General features: G+C 34.6%; 1 protein-coding gene across 1 annotated transcript in view; it reads right to left on the bottom strand.

The window, feature by feature from the left end:
- Positions 1-14,746, bottom strand: part of NEGR1 (neuronal growth regulator 1) — a 917,418-nt gene that overhangs the window by 535,900 nt on the left and 366,772 nt on the right. The gene's annotated exons all lie outside the window — the stretch shown is intronic.

Genomic DNA, 14,746 nt, shown 5'->3' with positions numbered 1-14,746 from the left:
CCAGATACATAAAGCACAGAATGGCACCATATACATGTTTATTCTTAAAATTACCTGCATTTGCAGAGCGGTAGACCTGTACACTGAAACTATGAACTGCATTTCACTGTTAATATTGCTGTTGTAATTAAATGTAGCGAGGCTAATATAATACTTTTAGTAGCAAATTCTTGCTGTCTTTTCAATAAACTGACCAATAGTTTTTCCAGAAAGCATTCATTTATCCAACAAAAACACGTATGGAGCATCTACTATTCATGGATTCAAAGGATATTGCCTTTTCTCTCCAAAACTTTTTTTTTTTTCTTTTTTTTGCGGTACGCAGGTCTCTCACTGTTGTGGCCTCTCCCGTTGCGGAGCACAGGCTCCGGAAGTGCAGGATCAGCGGCCATGGCTCACGGGCCCAGCCACTCCGCGGCATGTGGGATCTTCCCAGACCGGGGCACGGACCCGTGTCCCCTGCATCGGCAGGCGGACTCTCAACTACTGCGGCACCAGGGAAGCCCCTCTGCAAAACTTCTAATCTACTAAGGAGGACAATCTAATTAAGTCAGCCAATTAATACTATACAGAAAGAAGAATATTTTTATGAAATCAGGCACAAGGTACATGAGAGAAAAACGAGGGTTACTTGACTTAGAAACGTTGTTGTGAGTACAGAAAAAGACTTTCTAGAATAGAAAAATGCCTGAGATAAAGAGATGAGGAGTGGAAGATGTGGTGTTCTAGACAAAGGTGCTATATGTGGATAACTCCCGGGAGAGGTGAGAGAAAACAACCAGACATTTTAAGGAAGTACAGAGAAACATGGGATATAAGGTAGGAGGGATGAGAGACAAAATTGGAAAGGTAAACTAGAGCTAGATGATAATAGCAAGCATGATGACTACTATTAGATTTTAAGTCCAAATTTGAAGCCATTTATTCAGAGTTGTATTCTATAACAAAATTTAAAAATATAGCTTTGTATCTAATAGGAGTCAGTCACGTCAAGATTTAGAACAGAAGGCTGTGGTCATATATCAGTGATTTTGCTGAGGACTGGAATTCTAAGTTTCAACTTGAAAATGTTCTGATACAAATTAAAGACTGGTTCTCTTAAATGAGTACAAAGCACAGATACAGAATGAAAATACACATACATCGAAATAGTTTGACAACATTTCTACAGAACACCTTGGGGGACTGAACACAGTGTTTTGAGATTGCTACAAAATTGCAAGCTGAAAGCAACAGGGTAGGCTGCTGCCAACTGTATCAAACTAATCAGTGGGTAAAAAAATAAGGAACAAGGTACATTGCAGAATCTAATTTGCAGTCAGCTTCAGCATCTACAGAATACAAACTAGTAGAAGTCATAAAGGTCATTGTTAATTGAAAAGCTTTTCCTGATGTATTTAATGAAGAAAATAAAACCCACTTTAATGACATAATTAAACAATTATAGTATATTGTCATTCTTAATAACATGCAGAAAGAAGATACAGAGGACATAGTTCCCATTTCACAAGATCACATGTGTACTGGTATAGCATAGAACACTGAAGTACCACTACTAGGATTATGATAATTCCGCTGTCTGTATTTAAAATCTGGGTTCATCAAATGTTTATTGTGTGACCTCTGCATTTGTGGCCTTCACACTTTATCCTATCTGGTGCTCATAACAGCCTTGTGAGGTATAGATTGCTATGCTCAATTCATCATTAGACTATAAATGGAATTTTGTGGTTAAATGACTTGCCCAAGCCACACTGTTAGTGGGTGGCAAAGTTGAATTCATAATCAAGCCTTTTACTTTCACATTCAGTGTCCTTTTCACCATAATGCAGATCAAAAACTTTTTTTTTTTTGCTGTATGTGGGCCTCTCACTGTTGTGGCCTCTCCCGTTGCGTAGCACAGGCTCCAGATGCGCAGGCTCAACGGCCATGGCTCATGGGCCCAGCTGCTCCGCGGCATGTGGAATCTTCCCAGACGGGGGCACGAACCCGTGTTCCCTGCATCGGCAGGCGGACTCTCAACCACTGCGCCACCAGGGAAGCCCTCAAAGACTTTTAAAATAGTTTTCAGAATTGGGAAGATGATTAGAATGTTGCAGACATTACTGCAAGTAATTTCTTATTTACTGAATGTGACCAATTGCTTAACCTGTCCTATTCTAAAGGAAGCAGAAAATTAATCATTAATGGATATTTTACCATGAAAGTCTGATTTAGAACACTCTGCCTGACATTTCCCTTTCCCTAGAGACAGCAGCAGCTTTATCTTTATTTGAGGGGCATCAGGAAGACCACAGAGAGTAACTAGTATTTAGATACTAGAGCTTTCATAGACCTGATCTGGGTTCTAACTCGTAATCTTAGCATAAGCATTATTCCTCTGTTCTGGCATGTCAGGGACCTTCACAGAAGAAGAGATTCTAACTTCTTTACTAAGAAAAATGAAAAAAAAAGGGGTGGGTGGCTCTTTGTATCTCCTCATCTTGGATAACTATCTTCCATAATTATTATTGGTCCCAACCCAATGCTTTTCAAGACATACATTAGGAAGACCCTTGAATGAGACTCAGGGAAAAAAAGAAAATTGGGGTATTATTTCCTTGGACTTCTGTAGAGCAATTCTCAGATTACACTACTTAAGTAGAACCTAAATAACTCAAATTACCATATATGGAATTTTACAAATTGGGAATAGCAAGGCCTAGGGATGCCTTTCTATTTTGATAAAAACATAAGATACTTATACATACTATATGTAGTTTTAAGCTCAACTATAAGATGATTATGTAAAATATATGAAATAGGTATATACACATACGATTCCTTGAGAATAAGGACTATGTCTCCTATCTATCTACCTCCTCTTTGTTCTCCACTTCCCCCCTAGTTTGTTTTTGTTTTTGTTTTTTTCATGTACACAAAGAGATACTGCTAGATATGTGTATGCTGTATTAAGAAGAAATTCTGGAAAGAAGGAAAGTATTTAGGGTATGATAGAAGGGAGCGGGAGGGTGGAAAAAGGACAGAAGTGGTGAGAATTTCATCTTGTACTCTTTGGGCATCAAAAACTTTTTTTTTTAGTTGAAGAACACTAATGTGTAAACATATAATCTGTTGGAATCCTTGCCCACACAGAATTTATAATTTAGCAAATATGATAAATTATATTCATGACTAGCCAGCATAAAGAACAGGAAGTGAAAATATAGTAATTAAATTGTTATAATGGATTATTATAATTGTCTGAGGGTCTCTAGCTTCTGCCCTTGACCCCGTTCTTCCCATAATAAACAGAATGAACTTTAGAGTTTAAATCAGATCATCGACAACTCTAAACCTTCCTATTTCACTCATAAGAAAAACTCTTAATCCCTATAGTGACCAATCGTCCTATGTAATCTGGCCCTTCGATGCTTCTCTGACCTTGTCAGTTCCCACTCTTTCCCATTTACTCTGCTCTAGACTCTGGGCCTCCAGCTTTGCTTCCAACAAATCACACTTGCTCTTGCCCCAGGAAGTTGGCATTTCTTACTGCTTCTTCTGCCTGGAACTCTCCTCCCCCAGAGGTCTGCATAATGTATTACACAGTAGCAAAGTTACACAGAAGCAAAGGTGAGGGGTTATCCTGTTTAGGATGGAGAAATTAATATGTGAGAGAGAGGTTGGTAAAGCAAAGATGATCAGATCACTGATGAGGGTAGGATGAAGCAATAGTTCTTGGGTCAAAAACTTGGATCATTTTTCATCTCTGGACTTTCAAATAGAACATTTTAACAGCTAGTTATCTTAGGATCCCTTTGAAGTCTAGATAATGAAATAATCTGAATAAAATGTTTAATAATGACTATATCCTTTAATTGAGTATGGAACAGCATTTTTTGAAAGGAGTTTCCCCCCCACACTTAAAAAAAATCTTCTACACTACCTACTTTATAGGGAGATGACTGAAGCAGTTCCAAAAATACACTCCTCAACATAAGGTGTGCTAACACCAAGACAAATATCATGACAAACACTTAAATTTTCAATCATCTGGATGTTGTGTAACATAGTTCCAAACATCTGGTTGTTGGAAAATGTATAGAAAATAGCTTTTAATAGTTCACTTTATTCAAGATTGTTATTTATTTAAACCCAGATTAAGATAGTTAATGCTCTTCTAATAAGACTGGCACTGCTGTTTCTGAAATCTTTTAAGGAGCTCCTTTATAAATGACATTTGTACATATCAGGCAGGTCCTTATTTTGAGGGTATAAAGTCCCACTTGGTGAGGTGCTAGTTGAACAAAATGATGTTGGAGCAATTCTAACAGACTCTGTCTGTGACACTATCTCCTGTGGTGATTAAATCTGAAAGGTGGACATCAGAGAGCTTAGTGGAAATTAGCATATTTGGTTATTTATTATTTTTTAAACTCGATTAAGAAATTAAGTCTGTGGCTGCTGAAGAATGATTTTTTCCTTTCATATCTCTAAATTCCCTGTAACATATTCCAAAAACATAAGCCTTAGCACCTTTACCATTACCCCACACAGCAGGATTTATTTCACTCGATGGAAAAAGACCAGCTTGATTAATGAAAGCCCCTATTAAAGGTACTAATTAATAAGAGAAGAAAAGTACAATTTCTCTTGGATTCAAAGCTAAACCATGTGAAAATGATCTACCTATGAAGGGGTTGGCCAGCTACCTTCACAGCTGTCTTTTCACTGTATCACAAAGTTCTAAATTTGACAGAAGAACTTTCAAAAGCACACAGAAAAAATTAAAAAATTCAGAACATCATACAACCTCCATGCTAATTCTGCATACAAAGAGAGCTTTGATATCCTGGTTTCAAGGCCAATATGAGGTAAGAAAAGTAAAGTAGAGATTAAATAGAACAGAACAAACTCTATCTCCTCACCCACTTGCTTTTGTTTTTAAGGTGTTCTCTTCTTAATGTCTTTCATCCCAGTTATTCCTTGGGTAATATAATAGATATTGTTATGGGTATAGATATGAATATGGAAATGGATACAGATAATTATACACATACATGTATACATGTATATATAAGTGATATTACATAACATGTAATAATTACTAGACAATAATATCTTTATATATAATATTATGGGTGAAATGTTCCCTATTATCTTTCTATTTTGGCAAGTGTAGGGAGTGCATGACTTTGTCAAGGGAAATCCATAATTTGAATTTCAAATTGTGGATTTTCAAAGAATCATCAATTTGTCTAATGAACTTCTTTAATGAAGCACTCACCCTTATAGATGGTGAAAATTATATTTTAAAATATATTTAAAGAGATTTCTAAGTGAGAAATGCACTTCTGCAGGTAACAGTTCAACACTGTTGTGTAGATAATAATATATATATACTAACATTATTATCTGCCAGATACTGTTCTAAGCACATGATATCTATTTCTCATTCAATCTTCACAACAACCCTTTGTGATAGGTACCGTTAAGTTATCATTTTGCCCATTTTACAGCAAAGGAAGTGAGGTACAGAGAGGTTATGTAACTTATGACTTGCTTATTGAAATTTGTAATGCATCATAATAACTTTATTATGACATAATTTCATTAAACCTCCAGGAATAAGTATGTAAGTAATATTAATGACACATGTACATTTATTTTTAGAATGGGAAATATGCCATGTTGGGTGCATTTTACTTTTTACATGGTAGCACACATACATACACACACAAAAAACATACCAAATAACATTGATTTCTTATTTTGTAAGAGAAAGAAATTGACTTCCTATACATTTACTCTAGTACATCTTTGTAATAATAAAGCTATATTAAAAATGTCTTGGAGGGCTTCCCTGGTGGCACAGTGGTTGCGAATCCACCTGCCGATGCAGGGGACTCAGGTTCGTGCCCCAATCAGGGAAGATACCACATGCTGCAGAGCGGCTGGGCCCATGAGCCATGGCCGCTGAGCCTGTGCATCTGGAGCCTGTGCTCCGCAATGGGAGAGGCCACAAAAAACAAAACAAAAAAACAACAAAAAGACAAACAAAAAAACAAAGTTGGACAAGAGATTGAAAGTTACGAGCTACTATGTAATTATAACAGCAAATTCTCAAACATATGTACTTTTGATATTGTAAATCAGAGAAAAGAACAATGAAAATAATAAAGCTTTTTAAAAATATTTTATAGCTTTTTCATACATTCTACACCTAATTAATAAAAGAAGTGAACTTTAATGTGATCAGGCAATGGTATTAATTCATACCTTTATGTCTTATTTTAATGCAAAGTTTATAGTAAGTCTGTATTTTTTAAAACATATATATACAATATGTATATATATACATATATACATGTATGTGTATATATATGTATATAAAACCCAACATTTTAAATGCCTAAGAAATAATCAAAATTTGGTTTAGAATTAATCTCTAAATTCCAGACATTGAAATCACTCATTTTAACTGATAATCAAATCATGCTTTTCTATAATACTACAAATTGCTTTATCTTTTTCTTTTCATTGTCTCATTTAAGTCAAGCTTCCATTTTAGCCTGTCTGACCATGTTTACAAGAGGCAATGCCAAGGAATTTTTACTTTTAGGGTGTTTCAATACATTATTTGTAAATCACTCAACATATGAATTAACATTTATTAAGTAAAATAAGCATAGATAGAGTGAAAGAAAGCCTATATATTGACTAAAGAAAGTAGGAAAGTCTTTGTGCAACGTACTGACATTTTTGGCCTATTACTAAAGTCTAATTATGATTGTCTTGTCTTGATAATAATAAGAAATTCCATTTGCTGAATGCTGACTATGGGTTAAGTGGTATGGAAAATACGTTCATATATGATCTCATTTAACACTCACAAAAGCATTTTGAGAGGTAGATAGGTCTTATTATCTCTACATTAAAAATGGTGCATGTATGAATTCAGGATGGATAAATGAGGCAGAGAATGTAAAAAGGAAGAGGAGTTACATATTTGAAAAGTGAGTTTAAGACTAGCTCTGTTCAAATGGCTTTACTCAGGAATCAAACTGGAAATTTCTTTGTCATTTCTACTTTTTAAATTGAACTAAACCACTTGCTTTCTCCCACATGGACTTAAATGTGAGATATTTGGATCTGGAAGGGCTTCAAGACTTTTGTTAACTGGCAGGGCCTCTGAACTGCTGTGGGGAGAATTCTGTCTGCAGTGCTGTCTCCCTGGCAGATGCTTCCTGGAGAAGTTGGACTTTCACCTCAGGAGCTATAAAGGGAATGGACACTACATTCAGAATGCATGCAGGAGGTGTTTAAAATAACAATATCAGAGAAGGAGAATGCAGCCAGGTCCAGAGAAGTGAAGAGATAATGCTCTAGGCTCCAGGCAAGCCTCTCTATCCCATCTTCTTAGGGATGGAGCTGGATACAGACACCTCACTCTTAAAACAAGGGAAAAAAACACATGGAATTCTGTACCAAAAACAATATCAGCAATTCTACTCCCTTCCATCAAACACCTACTTCCTTCCAGTAAACATCTTTGTGTTTTAATCATTTGGAAAGTATTCTATTTGCATATAAATACAGATGATAAAATAAGAGACAGCAAATGGATATATAGAAATGTTCTAAACTCAACTGTTTTGTCAAATTAAGTATATGCCACTTTACAGCATCAGTAAATACAGATATTTAAAAAAACAAAAATAATTATTTCCTCTTTCTCTCTCTGCTTAATGTTGACCTTTAAACTTTCTACTGGTCACCGATGGATTTTTCTTCTTGCCTTTTTTCTAATAAAAGGTATTCTGAGCACAAATTTTACTTTATGAATAAAGAATGGTGACATAACACAATTAATTAAAACCAGCCTTGTGATCATTAACTAAAGTAGCCATTAATCCATATTTACCTCTCCTCTCTTGAGAAAACTAAGCCATATTTCAATATGAGATATGCCTTAAAATACATATTAGGGAACGTATCCCAGAGGGAAAAAAAATGTAGTTTTTTTTCTTCATCTGCTTCCTGAAAACAAATTTAAACTGATTATATTTTCTCAAAATATGCTAAAAGTTAAAAATAGTATCATATTTAAGTTTTTGTTAGATCACAGGGACAAATTATTTGTCCTCGAGAAGCAGCATAATGTAATGATCAATTATAGTTAATATTGGAGTTCAAATATTACCTTTCTTGTGTACTAGCAGTGGAACCTAGAGCAAATTAATTTACCTTAGTTTTCTCACCTGTAAAATGGGTTTAGTAATATTATTTATTTGATAAGATTGTAATGAGGATTTGTTTGTTAAATGTGTTCAGGATGGAGCCAGATACACGGTAAGTACGTAATTAAGGATAATTATTTTCAATCCACCTTCCTATGGTTAACTTGATGTTTAAAACAAAACAAACTACCACCATCATCAATGACCAAAATCCCTTTGTGCTATAAAATATAATTTGAAGGACGGAAAAAAAAGTCATTCATAGAGCCTGGCTTGATAGAGCAAAGTGTTATTATTTACATTGCCATAGACCAGGACTTGTTCACAAGAAATAATTTTGCAGGTAAATGAATGTCATACCTTAAAGTACTTCTCCTATTTTACCTTCCTTGAACTTCCAGAAAAGCTTTTTTTTTTTTTATTGTACTTCCTCCTCTTATAGGCAGAGCATGTTAAGAAAAAGAGTTTCAGTGTTACTGTCCTTTTCTTAAGTTATATTGACACTCAAAACTTATGTTTAGATACCAAGTCACTGGTTTACTAGCAATTGTTTTGGGCAAGTAACTGGACTCAATTAAAGTAACTCTATTAAAGCCTTACTCACGTATTTGCAAAATGGAGATAGCACCACTTGTACTAATTCCTATTTTGGTATAAGATTAAATGAGACTCTGCATGGCAGATAGATTTATAAAGTTATAAGGAAAATATACATGAAAATACTTTGTAATTATTTTAAGGTTTTATGAATCAATTTTCCTCATAACTCTAGGACATGGTTATGAATCTCTATTTGCAGATTGCATGAGCACAGTGATCTTCCCAAACTCAGCGAGATTAAGTAAAGGTGAGCAATTGTTTTCTTTTTGCTTTTATGGTCCATAAAATGATTTTCTATATAAACTATGTAGAAACTAATAGGTTCTATGTAAACTATTGCATGTTTTTAAATTGTCACCTAAAATTTTTATTGTAAGCTAAGGTCTTTGCAAAAATTATAATTTCTGATTACTATAAACATGGATATTTAAAAAAAAACCCTGTTAATCCTCACTTTTAAATGTGTTAATTCTCACTTTTAAATGCATCCAAGAAAATCTAAATAACATAGTGATTTGATATTCACTATCAGTCATTTTTTTTAAAAGACGAACAAGATCTGTTTTTTAAAAAATGCTACATTGTTGCTCTTTCTCCTCAAACTCATATTTTCATTCCACTTGCGCTATATAATTTGATAATAATCTAAATTTTAAAAAATTAAAATCTTTTGATACCTTATCTTCTCTGGAGTAAAATTAAATCTGTAAATTGAGTATAAAAATTCTTATGACTGGAAGGATCTAAGTATAAAAAATATTATGGAGGAATTTATTTTTACAATCATTAATAGTATACAATTGATTAAATCATATATATCATACATTTTAATAAATGTTGAACGTTTTTATTGCTTTACATAGATAATAATGGATGTCTTAATGAGGTGGCTTTAGACACATGCAAAAACCTTCTTGTGCAAATAAGGATGCTATTGGCTCATGTGAAATAGAGTTTAGAATCAATTCTATGGAACCTTGTTTTCTTAAATCAAACTATGATAGAAAGAATCCTGTTTTAGCAGCACCACTCAATTTTTTAACTCCATCAGAATGATATGATTACAGTAATCTATCATCAAAAACATTCCCAATATCTTTTATAACTCTATTATATCTTCATGTAGATGTTCATGTAGATGTGTTGAAAGAAAATTTGAAACTGCCTAAATTGCAATAGAATTTAGCAGACTCTAGAATTATTCGTTATATTAAATCAACACCAATATTTTATTTTATTTTTTTAAGTTAATCTTTATTTTATATTGGAGTATAGTTGATTTACAATGTTTTGTTAGTTTCAGGTGTACAGCAAAGTGATTCAGTTACACATATATCCATTCTTTTTTAGATTCTCTTCCCATATATGATATTACAGAACATTGAGTAGAGTTCCCTGGGCTATACAGTAGGTCCTTGTTGACCATATATCCCATATATAGTAGTGTGTATATGTCAGTCCCAAACTCCTAATTCATTCCCCGCACACACACCTTCTCACTTTGGTAACCATAAGTTTGTTTTCAAAGTCTGAGTCTGTTTCTGCTTTGTAAACATGTTCATCAGTATCATCTTTTTAGATTCCACATATAAGTGATATCATACAATATTTGTCTTTCTCTGTCTGACTTAATTCACTTAGTATGACAATCTCTAGGTCTATCCATATTGCTGTAAATGGCATTATTCCATTCTTTTTTTTATGGCCAAAGAGTAATATTCCATCGTATATATGTACCACATCTTCTTTATCCATTCTACTGTGGATGGACATTTAGCTTGCTTCCATATCTTAGTTATTGTAAATACTGCTGCAATGAGCATTGGGGTGTATGTATCTTTTTGAATTATGGTTTTATCCAGATATATGCTCAGGAGTGGAATTGCTGGATCATATGGTAACTCTAGTTTTATTTTTTTAAGGAACCTCCATACTGTTCTTCATAGTTGCTGTACCAATTTACATTCCCATCAACAGTGTAAGAAGCTTCCCTTTCCTCCACACGCTCTCCAGCATTTATTGTTTGTAGATTTTTTGATGATGGCCTTTCTGACCTCTGGTGTGAGGTGATACCTCATTGTACTTTGACTTCCATTTCTCTAATAATTAGTGATGTTGAGCATCTTTTCATGTGTTTGTTGGCCATCTGTATGTCTTCTTTGGAGAAATGTCTATTTAGGTTTTCTGCCCATTTTTTGTTTGGGTTGTTTTTTGATATTGAGCTGCATGAGCCATTTGTATATTTTGGAGATTAATCCATTGTCAGTTGCATCACTTGCAAATATATTCTCCCAATCTGTAGGTTGTCTTTTCATTTTGTTTATGGTTTCCTTTGCTGTGCAGAAGCTTTTAAGTTTCATTAGGTCCCATTTGTTTATTTTTGTTTTTATTTTCATTACTCTAGGAGGAGTATCCAAAAAGATATTGCTAAGATTTATGTCAAAGAGTGTTCTGCCTATGTTTTCCTCTAAGAGTTTTATAGTATCCAGTCTTACATTTAGGTCTTTAATATATTTCAATTTTATTTTTTGTGTATGGTGTTAGAGAAACTTCTAATTTCATTCTTTCACACATAGCTTTCCAGTTTTCCCAGCACCACTTATTGAAGAGACTGTCTTTCCTCTATTGTATATTCTTGCCTCCTTTGTTGTAGATTAATTGACCATAAGTGTGTGAGTTTATCTCTGTACTTTCTATCCTACTCCATTAATATATAAGTCTGGCTTTGTGCCAGTACCATACTGTTTTGATTACTTTAGTTTTGTAGTGATGTCTGAAGTCAGGGAGTCTGATTCTTCTAGCTCTATTCTTCTCTCTCAAGATAAAAAAAAAATTCAGGGATCAGATCATGTAAGGCTTTATGGACCATTATATAAGAATTTGCGGGCTTCCCTGGTGGCGCAGTGGTTGAGAGTCCACCTGCCGATGCAGGGGACACGGGTTCGTGCCCCAGTCCGGGAAGATCCTACATGCCACAGAGCGGCTGGGCGCATGAGCCATGGCCGCTGAGCCTGCGCGTCTGGAGCCTGTGCTCCGCAGCGGGAGAGGCCACAGAAGTGAGAGGCCTGCGTACCGCAAAAGAAAAAAAAAAAAGAATTTGCATTTTGTTCCAAGGACAATGAGATATCTTATGGCCAAGGAGAGAGTGAATGGTTCCTAGAGCTAGGATATTTCTGGGTTAGGGGTGGCCTTACAATTAATATCCATGTGGAACCCTCCTACACTGTGGGAATGTAAGTTGGTGCATCCACTATGGAGAACAGTATGGAGGTTCCTCGTAAAACACAAAACAGAGTTACCTAATCATCCAGCAATCCCTCTCCTGGGCATATATCTGGTGAAAACTCTAATTTGAAAAGATACATGCACCCCAATGTTCACTTCAGCATTATTTACGATTATTTACCAAGACATGGAAGCAACCTAAATGTCCATTGACAGTGGAATGGGTAGAGAAGTGGTACATGCATATATACAATGGAATATTACTCAGCCATAAAAAGAATGAAATAATGCCATTTGCAGCAACTTGGATGGGCCTAGAGAACACCAACATTTTATATACTCTCTTTGTTTCATTTCCTGCGGGTTTTACACTTTGGACTATGCTCCATTATATGATTCTGTATGTTTGAGAGATTTAGTGAAAGATGAGTGCAAAAGTAAGAGGTAAGAACTGGAAGCAATTCAACCACAGACCTACACTCTCAGGCAGGTCAATTTTAGGAAATAAAACATATGAAAATTTAAGTCAAGAAATTTTAAAAAAATTATCTGTTCCTGCACAGACCTTTGAAAGTCATCATATACCTTTAGGGTATTTATACCACATTTGGAAAATTTTTGATACCTGAAATGCAGTATTTTGTATCTTTTTCTACTATTAAGCTATTTAACTCCTTATTTAAAGCTATCAGCATTATTCACCTCTATTTTTTCTCCTTTTCAACCTTCAGCTTCTATCTACCTAGGGGTAGGGAATATAGACAACTGAATCTATGTGAGAATTATTAGAATATTAGTTTTCAGATTGCCTGTACTGCCCCAAAGACATTCTTCATGAACAACATGGGCTTGTTGAATAATTGCTTAAAAAGTCTGAATTCCTTCTATTTCAAGTGTATGTTTAAAGTGTATGTTAATGTTGCTGGAAATCTGAGCCAGGCTGCATGATAATCATCTATTCATCAGTAAATTAAAAATATTTAGCTAGTCTTTTAAAACTGCTGATAATAATATCTTAATTTTGCTAAAAGTCCAGAGCTTAATTATTCTTTTTTTGTTTTCTCAGTATTAAAATACACTTGAAAAATTTTAGCTAATACCTGTGTATTTTAAATATATGTGTTGGTAGTCTTTTGGGTTTCTTTTCTTTTTCAGAAATCTAAAATATACTTTTCTTTGTGATCAATTCATTCATTATTGTTAAACCTTTGTTGCTTCAAGAGGTATGTGTGTGCTTCAAGAGTTGTGTGTGTGTGTTGTGCAAGAAGGGAGGAGAGACACATTCAGTGTAAAAATGCACAAGAAGTAAAAATGAATACTTATAATTACAAGAATAGCAAACAATGGCAAAATCTGAATATGTAACCAACATATAATTTATATTAATTTCATCTGAGCTCTTTCTTACAGAAAGTACTAGAATCTCTCTAAATATTAATGCTTCTCTTGCTAGAGGATCCATCCAGTAGTAGCATCTAGTGGACAGCTGGACCTGTCATATCTCAGTGCCTGGCTGACTCAGGAAAGCAAATGCCTCCAAAGGACATAAAATTCCACTGTGATTTAGGAAAAGCTGAAATTTCAGCCATGACTTTCTGACTGGATCTCTCCTTACTAGACTGCTGCATATTTTCCTATCTCCGTGACTGAATCATCTCCCAAGGTCAGAATTCTGTGATATTTGTCACTACTTCCTTGAGTCACTATAAAAAGCAAACCTGAAGAGTAAAAAAGAAAACCATCACTATAATGTTCTCTAAAAACAGATGAATTGAAATCTGGGAAACATACTGATATAGTTTCTCCAAGATAGTTTTACCTTGAATTCAGAACAACATGGAGTTGAATCACAATTCTTACTGACACTAACTAGCCCTAGGAATTTGGGCACTACTTAATTTTTCTAAGCCTTCACATTTGATTCTTTAAAATGAGGATAGTAATATGTACTTGAAGAAGCTATTTTGTGAAGATTAACTAAATGTTCCAGGTGACAAGACCTAAATACCTCACCTTAGGTGTCATTTATTTGGAAAGCCCTCTGTGACATCTCTGCTCCAAGCCCCTAGACAACTTTAATGTACCTTTCCTAAAGCTTGCATTTTCCCCCCAGCATGTTAACTACATTGCTTTATTACCCTGCACTGCAAAATTCCTTGCTTAATGGTATCACCCCTGCTAAACTGTAAAGGACCCTGGTTGACTTATTCACTATGATGACCAGTAATGAGCACAATGTCTGTTACATAGTTGGTGCTTTAAAAAAAATGTATTTTGAATAATATGGGGACTTGAAATAAGATACTGTACAAATGTTTTATAAAAGGGAAGAAATCGAATCCTTCTGGACACAGAAAAGGGTGGGACTAAGTCAGAGCAGGTTTAGTAGAAGAGGTAACACTGGCATTCACCCTACTCCCACTGTATTTTAGAGCTTTTGTTCCTCATTATTCTAAATTAAAACATACACATGAATCTCTGGATTTCCTCTATGGTTCCAAAATGGAATATATCATTTAGAACAAACAGGAATGCCCACCATCTACAGAGTTTGTTTTTACCTGCTGTTCATTTAACTATAAAAATTACATAGGCCAAATTCTAGGTCTGATGCACTGAAAGTAGAACAAACTCCTATTTATCTCAGAAAAAACAAATGGAAACCACTCACATCATGGTATTTTCTTTCCTAAATTTCTGGA

This window comes from Mesoplodon bidens (assembly GCF_964165515.1).
Source record: "Mesoplodon bidens genome assembly, chromosome: 2".
Classification (NCBI taxonomy): domain Eukaryota; kingdom Metazoa; phylum Chordata; class Mammalia; order Artiodactyla; family Ziphiidae; genus Mesoplodon; species Mesoplodon bidens.
The sequence above is the reverse complement of the archived record's forward strand: the minus strand, read 5'-3'. Positions and strand labels throughout refer to the sequence as shown.